At 40.2% G+C, this 14218-nt stretch overlaps 2 protein-coding genes across 5 annotated transcripts in view; both read right to left on the bottom strand.

The window, feature by feature from the left end:
• The window catches only part of LOC309693819 (uncharacterized protein), a 19986-nt gene extending 14079 nt beyond the window's left edge, over positions 1 to 5907 (bottom strand). For 2 of the 4 annotated variants that reach the window (XR_014272708.1, XM_082513388.1), the window contains exons 1-2: positions 5615 to 5907; positions 1 to 177 (exon numbers count right to left, since the gene is read on the bottom strand). The exon at positions 1 to 177 is cut by the window's left edge and continues 70 nt beyond it. The gene's annotated coding sequence lies outside the window, so the exon portion shown is untranslated. The remainder of the gene's footprint in view (positions 178 to 5614) is intronic. The other 2 variants (XM_082513389.1, XM_082513390.1) reach the window with 2 other exon arrangements.
• LOC309694596 (junctional adhesion molecule-like) overlaps positions 1 to 14218 on the bottom strand; it is a 271132-nt gene that overhangs the window by 188683 nt on the left and 68231 nt on the right. The gene's annotated exons all lie outside the window — the stretch shown is intronic.

Here is a 14218-nt window from a genome sequence, read left to right as displayed (position 1 = left end):
TCTTTGTTACTTCGGAAACATGGCTCGAACAATTTCTCTTCAACGACGTAATCCGATAACAACCGATCTCTTTACACATCGGCTTCCCGTGGCTGTCATGCGACCGGCTATTGCAGTTAATAATACAGTGGGGCAAAAAAGTATTTAGTCAGCCACCGATTGTGCAAGTTCCCCCACCTAAAATGATGACAGAGGTCAGTAATTTGCACCAGATGTACACTTCAACTGTGAGAGACAGAATGTGAAAAAAAAAAATCCATGAATTCACATGGTAGGATTTGTAAAGAATTTATTCGTAAATCAGGGTGGAAAATAAGTATTTGGTCAATAACAAAAATACAACTCAATACTTTGTAACATAACCTTTGTTGGCAATAACAGAGGTCAAACGTTTACTATAGGTCTTTACCAGGTTTGCACACACAGTAGCTGGTATTTTGGCCCATTCCTCCATGCAGATCTTCTCGAGAGCAGTGATGTTTTGGGGCTGTCGCCAAGCAACACGGACTTTCAACTCCCGCCACAGATGTTCTATGGGGTTGAGGTCTGGAGACTGGCTAGGCCACTCCAGGACTTTCAAATGCTTCTTACGGAGCCACTCCTTTGTTGCCCGGGCGGTGTGTTTTGGATCATTGTCATGTTGGAAGACCCAGCCTCGTTTCATCTTCAAAGTTCTCACTGATGGAAGGAGGTTTTGGCTCAAAATCTCACGATACATGGCCCCATTCATTCTGTCCTTAACACGGATCAGTCGTCCTGTCCCCTTGGCAGAAAAACAGCCCCATAGCATGATGTTTCCACCCCCATGCTTCACAGTAGGTATGATGTTCTTGGGATGCAACTCAGCATTCTTCGTCCTCCAAACACGACGAGTTGAGTTTATACCAAAAAGTTCTACTTTGGTTTCATCTGACCACATAACATTCTCCCAATCCTCTGCTGTATCATCCATGTGCTCTCTGGCAAACTTCAGACGGGCCTGGACATGCACTGGCTTCAGCAGCGGAACACGTCTGGCACTGCGGGATTTGATTCCCTGCCGTTGTAGTGTGTTACTGATGGTGACCTTTGTTACTTTGGTCCCAGCTCTCTGAAGGTCATTCACCAGGTCCCCCCGTGTGGTTCTGGGATCTTTGCTCACCGTTCTCATGATCATTTTGACCCCACGGGATGAGATCTTGCGTGGAGCCCCAGATCGTGGGAGATTATCAGTGGTCTTGTATGTCTTCCATTTTCTGATGATTGCTCCCACAGTTGATTTTTTCACATCAAGCTGCTTGCCTATTGTAGATTCACTCTTCCCAGTCTGGTGCAGGTCTACAATACTTTTCCTGGTGTCCTTCGAAAGCTCTTTGGTCTTGGCCATGGCGGAGTTTGGAGTCTGACTGTTTGAGGCTGTGGACAGGTGTCTTTTATACAGATCATGAGTTCAAACAATCTCTATAGGGCTTTGGAGTTGACGTCACGCCGCAATGCATTAAGGGAGCACAGCGCCATTTTCGGGGTCTACGAATCAACACAAACACACTGTGTTGGAACGACGACTACAAGAAAGATGCTTAAAAGCAGCTCAAAAGAGAATGAACTGTATAGAGACCGATTGCGTCCAGAGGCGAAGCAGCGGTACTTGCACAAAATAGCTGCATTGGAAATGTGGACCCGTATGAAATACGCCCGTGGAGTAGAAACCCTGAAGACCAACCGCTACATATGTAGCCTGACATTGTCTGTGGAGTCAGCGCGTACAAGTCGTCATTCAAACAAAGGTAAGTCAGCTCGAGTACTGCGAGTGAAATGCGTTTGATTTCCCTGCAAACATTCGGATTAGTGCAGCATAAATTCATTCATGAGGGGAAATTACAGTGAGAACATGTGGAGACTGTTAGAGGGATAACATAGTGAGTTCAGTGCATTGATGAGACACTGTCCTGAAGGATTGTTGTTCTTTATGGTTAAAGAAATTGCACTAATTTATTCATATTTATCATAAATAATTCTAATTATACATCTTGCTTCCATGTTTGTATCCTGTGTCACTAAAAATACATTTTATTTTAGTTTTATACATTGATTAATGACCTGCAGAATCTCCTGATCATACTAAGTGATTCATAATTGTCACTTTATGCTTTCTCCATCTCTAAAGTGATGACATCCTTGCATTACATACTTTAGGTTCATTTTCTGCAGGCAGGTTTCTGACAGAGAACAGGCAGATTTAGAATATAACATGCAGCGTTCTATAGATGGACACATAAAGAAATGAAAAATTACATGTATGTGCTAACTTTCAAACACTTTGTTACATTTATGATAAAGTAGATAAAACACATTTACGTCGGCCTTGGCTCATAGTTCTTGTATTTAAAAGGACTTTGTCTGTGTGTGTTTCACTGCACTCTCAAAGACTGAATGAACCAGCATTGCAGCCATGGGTCACTGTGAGCATCACAGGGAAGGTTGAAGCCGCCCACTGCACCTGTATGGCCCGAGTCGCAGAGACCTGCACCCATGTCGCTGCTCTTCTGTTTAATGTAGAAGCAACAGTGTTGATCTGTGGCACAAGGACTGTTACAGATGAACCTGCATACTGGGTTTTGCTGGGTAATATGACCAAGATACAGCCAGAGGTTGGCCATAAGATAGACTTCTCCTCTTCAGCTGCCCCAAAAAAAGGCTCTTGATCAAAACATAAACAGACCATCTGTAGTGACAGGGAAAAGGAGCCGTCCTCAAAAAAGGAAAATCCCACCTGCTACTTTGGAGGAGTTGTCACTGCTATTGGATACTTTGCTGGAGCACAGTAAAGCTGTGGGTTGTGGGAATGACCCATAATGTTTTATCTAGGGGTCTAGATTTATGCCTGTAGTGCACTGCTGTGTAAATAATTTGCATTTACTGAATATGTACTGACTGAGTCCCACTGTTCAAAAGTTGAATAAAGAAACAAACTAATTTTTGCCTCTTTTTTTTTTTTTTTTTAATTAAAACCACCTTATAGAACATCACATCAGTTACAATGTAGAATCAATGTCATTTATAGTTTACAAATGACAAAATGTTTACACAAAATGAGTGTTTACATGATATCACCCACTACTAACGTTACTTTATTTACTGTATCTTTTGATCCTGGATCGTTCGGTTCCCCGAAGCCCATCCGGGGCGTTTTAATTAAACTCTGAAACTCCTGAAATCCCTCACTCATGAGTTCTTGCTCTGCTGCCGGAAAATACCGAGCACGCCCCTTTTTGTACATTGTTTTAATTGCATTCTGAAAATAAGGGCCAAAGCCAAATTTGTCCAAAGCCTGAAAAATAAAACCATGTTCAATCGTGTCAAACGCTTTGCAGAAATCTACAAATAAGATAAAGCTATCATCCCTACACAAATCTGCATAATCAATTAGGTCAAAAACAAGTCTGATGTTGTTGGATATGTGTCTGTTAGCCATAAAGCCAGACTGAGTTTCATCAATAATATCATTCAAAACAGCTTTCAGTCTTTTGGCAAAGATCTGAGCTAGGATCTTATAATCATTATTAAGGAGGCAAATTGGCCTCCAATTGTCAATATAAGTGGGATCTTTCTTTGGCTTTGGGATTAGGGTTAACAGACCTTGTGATAAAGTGGGGGGAAGAGACTGATTTGTAAGACTTTCAATGTATACATTAAGAAGAAATGGAGCCAGTTGATCTGCAAAAGTAATGTAAAATTCAGAGGTTAAGCCATCGGTTCCTGGGGATTTATTAAGTTTAAGACGTCGAATAGCAGGTAGCACTTCACTAATAGATATCAGCCTATCACAGAAACTCATCTGATCTTCTTTAACTGTTCGCACATCAGGGATTTGTTCCATAAAGCTCAGAGCAGCACTCTCATCAAACTCTGACTTGTATAAATTTCTATAAAAATTGGAGCAATAGGTGGAGACTTTTCGGGGATCATCAGTTATAATACCGTCAATATTAAGTCTCCGAACAGAACTAAGTTTAGAATGAGATTTCTCTAATTTAAAAAAATAGGATGAGTGTTGTTCACCTTCTTCTAACCATCTTCTCCTTGATCTCACAAAGGCTCCCTCTGCTTTCAGTTTATAAATATCATTTAACTTACTCTGTTGCAAAGCTAAGTCAGTTTTATCTTCTTCAGATAGGTTCTCTGGTGGGATCTGAGTGAGAGCAGATATCCTAGTAATTACATTAATTTCTTCATTTTTCCTCTGTTTTGCTGCAGATGAGCCATACTCTCTTAAATATTTAGCGGCTTCAAATTTAAAGAGTTCCCAGTTTTGACAGTAGAGATGACTGGTTAGGGCTTTATCCCAGAAACGTTTGATTAATGACAAAATATCTTCAAGCACTTTTTCATGTTTTAAAAGGGAGTTATTAAGTTTCCAGTAGCAGCTCCTACAAGTTTGGGCAGCATTAGTATTGAAAAAGACCTGAAGTGATACCACTTTGTGATCCGTGAGTGGAGTTGGCATTATATTGGCTATAACATTATCCCTATTTAAGCAATCAGAAATTAACCAGAAGTCAATACGGGATTTAGAAGAGTTGGATTTGTTACTCCATGTAAATAGTCTGGCTTTAGGGTTTTTAAATCTCCAAATGTCTATTAAATGAAACTTTTGCATGAATGTATTTAAACAACAGGACAGAGAGTTATTTGAGCTAGGTGGCCATCTGTCTAGTGAAGGATCTGGAGCAATGTTAAAATCGTTTTAATTAAACTCTGAAACTCCTGAAATCCCTCACTCATGAGTTCTTGCTCTGCTGCCGGAAAATACCGAGCACGCCCCTTCGACATTTTCGCCGACCAATCAGCGGGTTGCCGATCAATGTTTCTACTATCGATGCGTAGCCCCTTTTACGACACCCAGTGATGTCACATTACTGCGTCCAGCTGTACTAATCGTCAACAGCAGGTGTGTTCGGGGAACCGGATTAGCGAGCTCACGGTTAGCGCGATGGTTTGGTCTTGGATGTGTCATTTGATCTTGGATGTAGTAAGCGACGTAGGAAGAACAGGCCCAAGGTCCGAAAATATGTCAGGCTAAGTCAGTAGCGGTTGGTCTTCAGGGTTTCCACTCCACGGGCGTATTTCATACGGGTCCACATTTCCAATGCAGCTTTTTTCTGCAAGTACCGCTGCTTCGCCTCTGGACGCAATCGGTCTCTATACAGTCCGTTCTCTTTTGAGCTGCTTTTAAGCATCTTTCTTGTAGTCGTCGTTCCCACACAGTGTGTTTGTTTTGATTCGTAGACCCCGAAAACGACGCTGCGCTCCCACAATGCTTTGCGGCGTGACGTCAACTCCAAAGCCCTATGAAGTCCTATTCTAAAGGCTGATTGCCCTCCCCCACGCTTGTACCCGTGGCTTCCTGTCCTGAGGGTTGGCTCTTCTCCTGCCCTGCACCCTTTGTTCATATTCAAAGACTATTTTTCTGTATGTATTCTTACCCCATAGCAACCGCCAGATTATAATGTTGCAGACAATCCCAAACTCTACAGTCTGTCTAACTCCAGTGTATACCAAGCAATCTATTATTTCTCAAGGGAGATAAACTCAACATAAACTGAACCCACATTAAAGTTAGCTCGGTGCTTACCTTTAGATGAGCCCACAAACCGACAGAAACTCCGTGATGAAGCTGGAAGTCTTAAGAAACAGATCAGGGAGCAGAGACCCACGTGGTTCACGCTGATCTGAGCTACGATCCAGGAGACAAGGGTGTGCAGATCGATGCAGAAATTAATCCCAACGTTGGTAGTGGTATATGTTCCTGTAAGTTTACTACTTTACTCCCGTTTCATAAAAAAGCAGCTCTCTCTGCTCGACTCCTCTCCTGCACACACACTTTGCTCCGCCTCCTTTTCCGGCTCTGCTGTGATTTGTTGCTGCGCGGTCACGTGACGAAGCAGACCAACGTAACCACGTGGGGTCCATCCATTCGCTTCCGCTTATCCTTTTTTTTTTTTTTTTTTTTTATTGACAAAGCACAAAATACAGATATACAAATACAAAATAGCAAACACAATGTCAGGGGGTTCGTAAAAGCAAAATAGACACAGTCTATTATAGAATCACATGATATTGAACAGGGAACATAGGTTTATGGTTTTGACAGCTTTTTGATTTTGAGAATGTTGTATGGTTTTAACATATTGTTTGGTTTCATTTAAAAAGCACCGAAAGGATGGTTTTGCGTTAGAAAATTTCGACTTATGTATATGAAATTTGGCCAATAATATCAATAAGTTAATCAAATAAAATTCGTTTGCCCTGTGCATGGGGTACTTAAAGAAACCAAACAATATTTTCTCGTAACAAAGAGAGAACTCAGAAAGAATAAAGGAAACAACAAAAACACAAAATTCTTGCCAGAAAAGATTCGTGTATAAGCATGACCAAAATAAATGAGAAATATCTTCCTTCACACAACTACAAAATGTACAGTTAACATCAATGTCCTTTTTATAACGTACAAGAAAAGACCTAGTTGGGTAAAAACGATGAATAACTTTAAAATATATTTCCTTTACTTTGTTATTTAATAGAAATTTCGACGGTAAGGTCCAAATCTTCTCCAATTCCAGGTCCTGGTATAAGTTATTCTAGTAGGCGACAACCGTTGGGACACAAGTTCTGTCTTTTTGAAACAGAGTTCGTATTTCACGGTTGTTTTTCCTCCTTACAGAAGGGAAACACACCTGACCGACATAAGTAACAGCAGGATCCAGTGGTAAAGGGGTCAAATCACTAACAACAAGATTTCTAAACAGCATTAAGACCCCAGCAGGGATAGCATCAAACACTATGGCATATTCCTTTGGTGGAACAGGAAGACCATATGTATTCAAAAATTCTAAGAAAGAGAGTAAACCTCCAGCTGGATTTATAAGTTGTGCAACACGATGAATCCCATTATCAAACCAATTACTTAAAAACACAGATTTATGTTTGTATAAAATGTCTCTATTTTTCCAAATATAGTATCTATGTGGAGAAAAATTGTGTTTATAAATCAATGACCAGGAAAGAAGCATTTGTTTATGAAAGTTGGATAGTTTTAAAGGGATTTTATCGATATTGTAATTACAAAGCAAAAGACAGTTAAGACCACCAATTTTTGAGAAAATATAATTGGGAATAAAGTTCCAAATTGAGGTTGGGTTCCTGAAAAATTGTTTAATCCAGTTTATTTTAAACACATTGTTTAATGAGGAGAAGTCAAGAAAGTTTACTCCACCATGTTGGTATGAGTTGGATAAAACTGATCTTTTAATATAATGAATTCTATTCTTCCATATGAAATTATAAATAAGTCTGTCAATATCTGCCAGGGTTTCTTTATTTACATCAAGAGACAAAGCAGCATAAGTTAGACGAGATAAACCCTCTGCTTTCGTGAGTAAAACTCTCCCTTTAATGGATAAATCCCGCTGCAGCCAAGCATTTAGCTTTTTTTGTGTTTTGTCCAAAATTGGAGTGAAATTAAGGGAGCACCTGGTGGATTGATTTTTATTAATGACTATACCAAGGTAAGTGACAGACTCTTTCACTGGGATGCCAGCAATAGATAGACTGGTGCAATTTCTAAGGGCAAGCAGTTCACATTTGCCAATGTTTAGGTGGAGTCCTCAAGCTAAAGAAAAGGCATTAATTGTGTTAATAGCCATCTGCACCTGTGAAGCATCTTTTAAAAAGAGAGTGGTATCATCAGCAAGTTGACTAATGAATATTTCTTCATCCGCAATTGTTATACCTTTCAGAGGACTGCGTTTAATATAATCAGAGAGGAGTTGAGCACAGATGAGAAATAAGTATGGGGAGATGGGGCAGCCTTGCCTGATACCGCGGTTCAAGTTAAACCTAGGTGATGTACCTGCTTGTAGTTTGATGGAGCAATTCACATTTTTGTACATTGTTTTAATTGCATTCTGAAAATAAGGGCCAAAGCCAAATTTGTCCAAAGCCTGAAAAATAAAACCATGTTCAATCGTGTCAAACGCTTTGCAGAAATCTACAAATAAGATAAAGCTATCATCCCTACACAAATCTGCATAATCAATTAGGTCAAAAACAAGTCTGATGTTGTTGGATATGTGTCTGTTAGCCATAAAGCCAGACTGAGTTTCATCAATAATATCATTCAAAACAGCTTTCAGTCTTTTGGCAAAGATCTGAGCTAGGATCTTATAATCATTATTAAGGAGGCAAATTGGCCTCCAATTGTCAATATAAGTGGGATCTTTCTTTGGCTTTGGGATTAGGGTTAACAGACCTTGTGATAAAGTGGGGGGAAGAGACTGATTTGTAAGACTTTCAATGTATACATTAAGAAGAAATGGAGCCAGTTGATCTGCAAAAGTAATGTAAAATTCAGAGGTTAAGCCATCGGTTCCTGGGGATTTATTAAGTTTAAGACGTCGAATAGCAGGTAGCACTTCACTAATAGATATCAGCCTATCACAGAAACTCATCTGATCTTCTTTAACTGTTCGCACATCAGGGATTTGTTCCATAAAGCTCAGAGCAGCACTCTCATCAAACTCTGACTTGTATAAATTTCTATAAAAATTGGAGCAATAGGTGGAGACTTTTCGGGGATCATCAGTTATAATACCGTCAATATTAAGTCTCCGAACAGAACTAAGTTTAGAATGAGATTTCTCTAATTTAAAAAAATAGGATGAGTGTTGTTCACCTTCTTCTAACCATCTTCTCCTTGATCTCACAAAGGCTCCCTCTGCTTTCAGTTTATAAATATCATTTAACTTACTCTGTTGCAAAGCTAAGTCAGTTTTATCTTCTTCAGATAGGTTCTCTGGTGGGATCTGAGTGAGAGCAGATATCCTAGTAATTACATTAATTTCTTCATTTTTCCTCTGTTTTGCTGCAGATGAGCCATACTCTCTTAAATATTTAGCGGCTTCAAATTTAAAGAGTTCCCAGTTTTGACAGTAGAGATGACTGGTTAGGGCTTTATCCCAGAAACGTTTGATTAATGACAAAATATCTTCAAGCACTTTTTCATGTTTTAAAAGGGAGTTATTAAGTTTCCAGTAGCAGCTCCTACAAGTTTGGGCAGCATTAGTATTGAAAAAGACCTGAAGTGATACCACTTTGTGATCCGTGAGTGGAGTTGGCATTATATTGGCTATAACATTATCCCTATTTAAGCAATCAGAAATTAACCAGAAGTCAATACGGGATTTAGAAGAGTTGGATTTGTTACTCCATGTAAATAGTCTGGCTTTAGGGTTTTTAAATCTCCAAATGTCTATTAAATGAAACTTTTGCATGAATGTATTTAAACAACAGGACAGAGAGTTATTTGAGCTAGGTGGCCATCTGTCTAGTGAAGGATCTGGAGCAATGTTAAAATCGCCTCCAACTAATAACAGGAGATTCGGGTATTTGGATAACCAGAACAAAAAGCGTGTTTCAAGGGCATCCAGTAAGAAGTCATTATCAGACTTAGAATTAAAACCATACACGTTGGCAAGAAGAAGAAGTGTACCATCAATGTTGACAATCATTAACACATAGTGTCCTTCTGAGTCCATTTCAGAGTGCATAACATTCCCATTAAATTTGTTCTTCAGAGTAGTAACTCCTGCCGATCTTTCTGATCCATGTGAGAACCATAGGTCCTTGCCCCACTGTGTTTTCCAAAAAGCAGTATCCTTAATAACAGAATGTGATTCTTGAAAAAAAAAACAAAGTCAGTATTCTGTTGATTTGCAAACAAAAACAAAGCTTTTCGCTTAACAGTGTCTCTTAAACCCCTGACATTGAGAGAACAAAGTGATATAGACAGTGCGGCTTTAACACAAAATAATGAACAGTTTACTTCCCATAGTTAACATGGAACTGGTATTAACTTTTATCCTGAACCTCAAAATTGTAAACAACCCCTTTGACCTCTTTAACTTTATACCTCAAGGAGGGCATGAAACCTCCATCATCGCAGGTGCAGCTTGATCCTCAGGCGAAGTGAGCGTTGGGTGCACCTCTTTCCCCTCAATGATCACACGGACCCCGGCAAAGTGAGCTCTTTTTCCTTCTTTCCTTGCAGCATCAATAAGAGGCCAAAGCTTCTCTTGAATTGCCCTGTCAGCAGAGGACAGATCTTCAGTGAACCTCATGTAGTTTTCTTTCAGAAAGGAGCAGTTTTTAGCTTTTCTCCAGATCAAGTCACGAGCTGATCTTGTCACAAATCGAATGATAACCAGCCTTGGTTTCTTGTGAGTTTCGCTGTAGCGGCCCAGGCGATGAACTACATCAATGCTGTTTTTGAATCCTGCACTTGTTTCCCCGGCAACAGTGCAGCAGATGTCAAGTACTTTCCTGGTGATGTCTTCTTGCTTTTGCTCAGGGACACCTGAGAGCCTGAGATTCCATCTCCGATGGTATCTTTCAACCTCGTTGACCTTCAGTTCTACTTGAGACATTCTGCTGCTGTTTTTTTCACAAGTAGCTTTAATGGTTTTGGTGACATTCTTCAAAGATTCTACTTCCAAGAACATGAAGTCAATAGACTTCTTCATGGCCTCGATGTTAACAGTATTCTTGCTGATCATAGCCTCCAGATTATCTGAGCGCTCATTAATTAAAGTAGCAATGTTGTTTTGCACATCAGCAAGAGTTATATCACCTTTGTGTTTTTTACCATCTGGTCTGGCTGGAGTATCGGGATCCGAGTCCGGCAGTGGCATCAGTTCAGGACTTTTGCTGCGGTTGTAGTCATGTTCGGCAGTCACGGCATTCTTGGGGCTGGTTTTTGAGCCAGCAACACCTGTGTTTCTCTCCATTTCCTTGGTTGCTCCTTTGGTTAGACTTTTAAACTTCATGGGTGTTTCTTTTTCCTTCCTTTTGCTTCCCTGAGCTGCTGAAAACATCGCTGAGGTAACAGAGCTTTCCTGCTATTAGCTGAGCTATCGCTTTGCAAAGAGGCTTGGGTCGCGAAAAAGTCCTTTGAAGTATGGTTCAGGAAGCCGTTACTTAGAAATGTCGCATACGTGTACTGAATAAACAGTCAGTAGAATAACTCATTTGTGATTCAGAGAAAAAACGACGGCTGAAAGGGAAGTAAAACTGCAAAATCCTGCTTAGCCGCGGAGAAGAGCGTCTACCTCGGTCGCCATCTTGGCTGCTCCCCCTTCCGCTTATCCTTTTCAGGGTCGAGGGGGGTGTCACTACCCGATCCGTATCGGAAACCCGATCGGTACCCCGCATGCGCAAATCTTACGTCACTTCCTCTCTTTGCCAACATTGCGACATTCAATATATTTGATTGATACGGTTAGCGCCCAGTTAGCTCCTAGCATTTCTCAACAGCTCTGCCTCCTTTTCGACTGCCCGGGACATTTAAACAATGGATAATCCGTATGCAAAGAAATTCATGCTTTTCTCCTCAACAGAGAGCGTCCCCCGATTGAACAACAGCGCCGTAAAATAAGAAGAATGGCGCCTAATTACAGAGTTAATAATGCAGACTTTGTAATATCTCACGTGTAGATTCATCAGCCAGATTAAGTGTTTACTGACAATTGACAGTGATGGCGGACATCATCATCACTATTCCAACAATCCTCTCCTCACAGACAAGCATAAACACACTCGACTATCGCTAAATCAGATTTAACACACGTTTGTAATGACGATAATTCAGTTTATAATAGGGTTTATTCGCTCGGTCAGCAGGTGGCGGTATCCTCGTACACTGGGGAGTAAACTGCCATTAAACGAACAGAAGAAGAAGAAAACATCTGCACATGCGCGGTACGGATCGGGTAGACCCGATTTGTACGGTCAGACTTTACACATGCACAGTAAGGATCGGAGAGTCCTGATCCGTAACTTTCTTTTTATTTTTCGTTTTTGTCTACATTGTACTGAAATGCTTCATTATTGCAAACATTTTAAGATATACTTGTTATTCTTAACATCTTAACTCTTACTCTGACCCATAACTATCGTAAAACGCTACGACCGGAAGTAGAAACCTTTCGCGCATGCGGGGTACCGATCGGGTTTCCGGTACGGATCGGGTAGTGACAGGGGGCGCTGGAGCCTATCCCAGCTGTCATAGGGCGAGAGGCAGGGTACACCCTGGACAGGTCGCCAGTCTGTCGCAGGGCCAACAATGTAACATTATAGATCAACTTACTTCAGAATATATAAAGCATATAAACAATTACAGCAATATGATGCAACAAACACAGCAGTGCTACTGATCCAAAATACTCAAAGCTTCATAGAACTGAAACAAACATTTATTTTTAGCTCCATTTTGCTGCTGATACATACTTTAGGTTTCTGAACATTAAACTTGTTGCTGCCTTTCATAGTGTGTAACCTGAAGGCCCTAAGTACTTTCTCCCACACTGAAAACGCTTAAATAATAAAATTATTTTAACATTACCTAATAAGACTGATTCAGGACAGACAATTAGTTATTTTAAACTTTTCTAGCAGTCCTTCACAAACAGGGAACAGTCTGTCTATTCTCTCCATCTGTCAGCTGCTGCTGGCTCTTCCTCCTCCTCTTCCTCACACACTGCTGAGTTTGTCCTGGTGGATCATCAGGGGTGCAAAGCCTCACAGATGATGTGCAGCAGTGGGTCCATCAGTCTGTCCTCACTCTGGACACTTGCAGTTGTCACACATGGAAATCAAATGTGTGATAAGCTGCAGGATTCAAACACAAGTGTAACTTATAAACACATGTTCATACTTTTATTCCACAATCAGAGAGAAAGAAACAGAGAGAGAGTGCAGGACAGACAGACAGGTGACAGTCTCAGGTGTATACACTGCTACAAAACAGCACAAGAGAAGCAGGATTTAGTGTTTGTGTTATTACAAAACAAGAAGAGTTTCCAGATGGTATAGCGGACACATGTGTGACCCTTTACAGCCGATCGGAGCGGGCACGCTCTGTTTTGCGTAACTATTTTTAAATCCCGGTAGCTCTGCAACCACGTAAGCTAGCGCAATAATTTTTTTTGCATATGAAACTGGAGGAGTTGTACTTACATCTTATGCCATCAGCTTGTCCTAGGTCACGGTTTCCTTCCACATATAGCTTTGCAAAAACTGCATAAAAAGCACTTGCAGCAACAAAAACATGATATTCCAGAAACACGCTTCGCCGATCCAATCAGCTGTTTGTAACACTTCCTACGTCCATCAGCGTGAACTATCACATGACCGCATGACCTGCCCGAAACCGGAAGTGACGTCATTTTGCGGAAATGTAGTTTTTTTTTTAAACCATCGTGGCATCATGAGCTTATACTTGTGTTTTTAAAAGTTATGTTTGACTTCATGACTTTCTGTGTCGTTTCTGGGATGCTTAGGACTCATATTGCACTGCTGGAAATAGTTTATTTTGATGCATATGCTGTTATTTTGCAAATTTGCACTATAATATTTATTTTCGTTTTTCCTGCAGTATATAAAAATTGGTGTATTTCAAAAATAAAACTATGAAGACACTTAAAATAAATTTCCTGTGGTGGGAAACTAGTTTGTGCAACTTTTTTGTATTTACAGTTTTGAGGGATAAGCCTCTTAAATTTCTCTAACTAGAAATATATGTTAAAAAAACAAAAACGATTTTAAATTTTTTTGTAGTTTATTGCACTTTTTTGCAATTTATGTAATTACTATGCACCTAATGCAGACATATTATTAAAGTTTGGGCTATAATGGTTGTATTGATGTATAGCAACTTGAAATGCTCCCAAAAATGGCTCCACAGCATGTAAAAATATAATATAAGCTCTGGCGGACTTGGTTCTATGGTAGGTCTTAAAGGGTTAAAGCATCTTCTTTCAGCTTAACGAGTGAACTGTCAGCTCGTTCAAACACACGTTAAAGTCCCTTTGGCTCGACACCACCGAACAGAGGCAGCAATATAACACAGCTAACATTAACAGTGTAGTGGATCCTGCTTGTGCCGTGATATTCAGGACTGCAAACCGAGCAGCATCACTGACTTTCATCTTGTTGTGTTTGTGGATATATGACTAATTTTAATTATCAATAAAATTATCACATTCTCTGTAAGATTAAGGTCGACTACTGAACAGCATATATTTTAAAGTAAAGACTTTTAAACCAAGTTAGTACAAACATCACTAATGTCACATAACTTTGTCGACCATTATTTACAGCATTACGGGCGGAGGATAGTCCTCCC

The sequence above is a fragment of the Aulonocara stuartgranti genome (genome assembly GCF_965226115.1).
Source record: "Aulonocara stuartgranti genome assembly, chromosome: 3".
Lineage (NCBI taxonomy): Eukaryota > Metazoa > Chordata > Actinopteri > Cichliformes > Cichlidae > Aulonocara > Aulonocara stuartgranti.
This window is presented reverse-complemented; position numbering and strand designations above follow the sequence as displayed.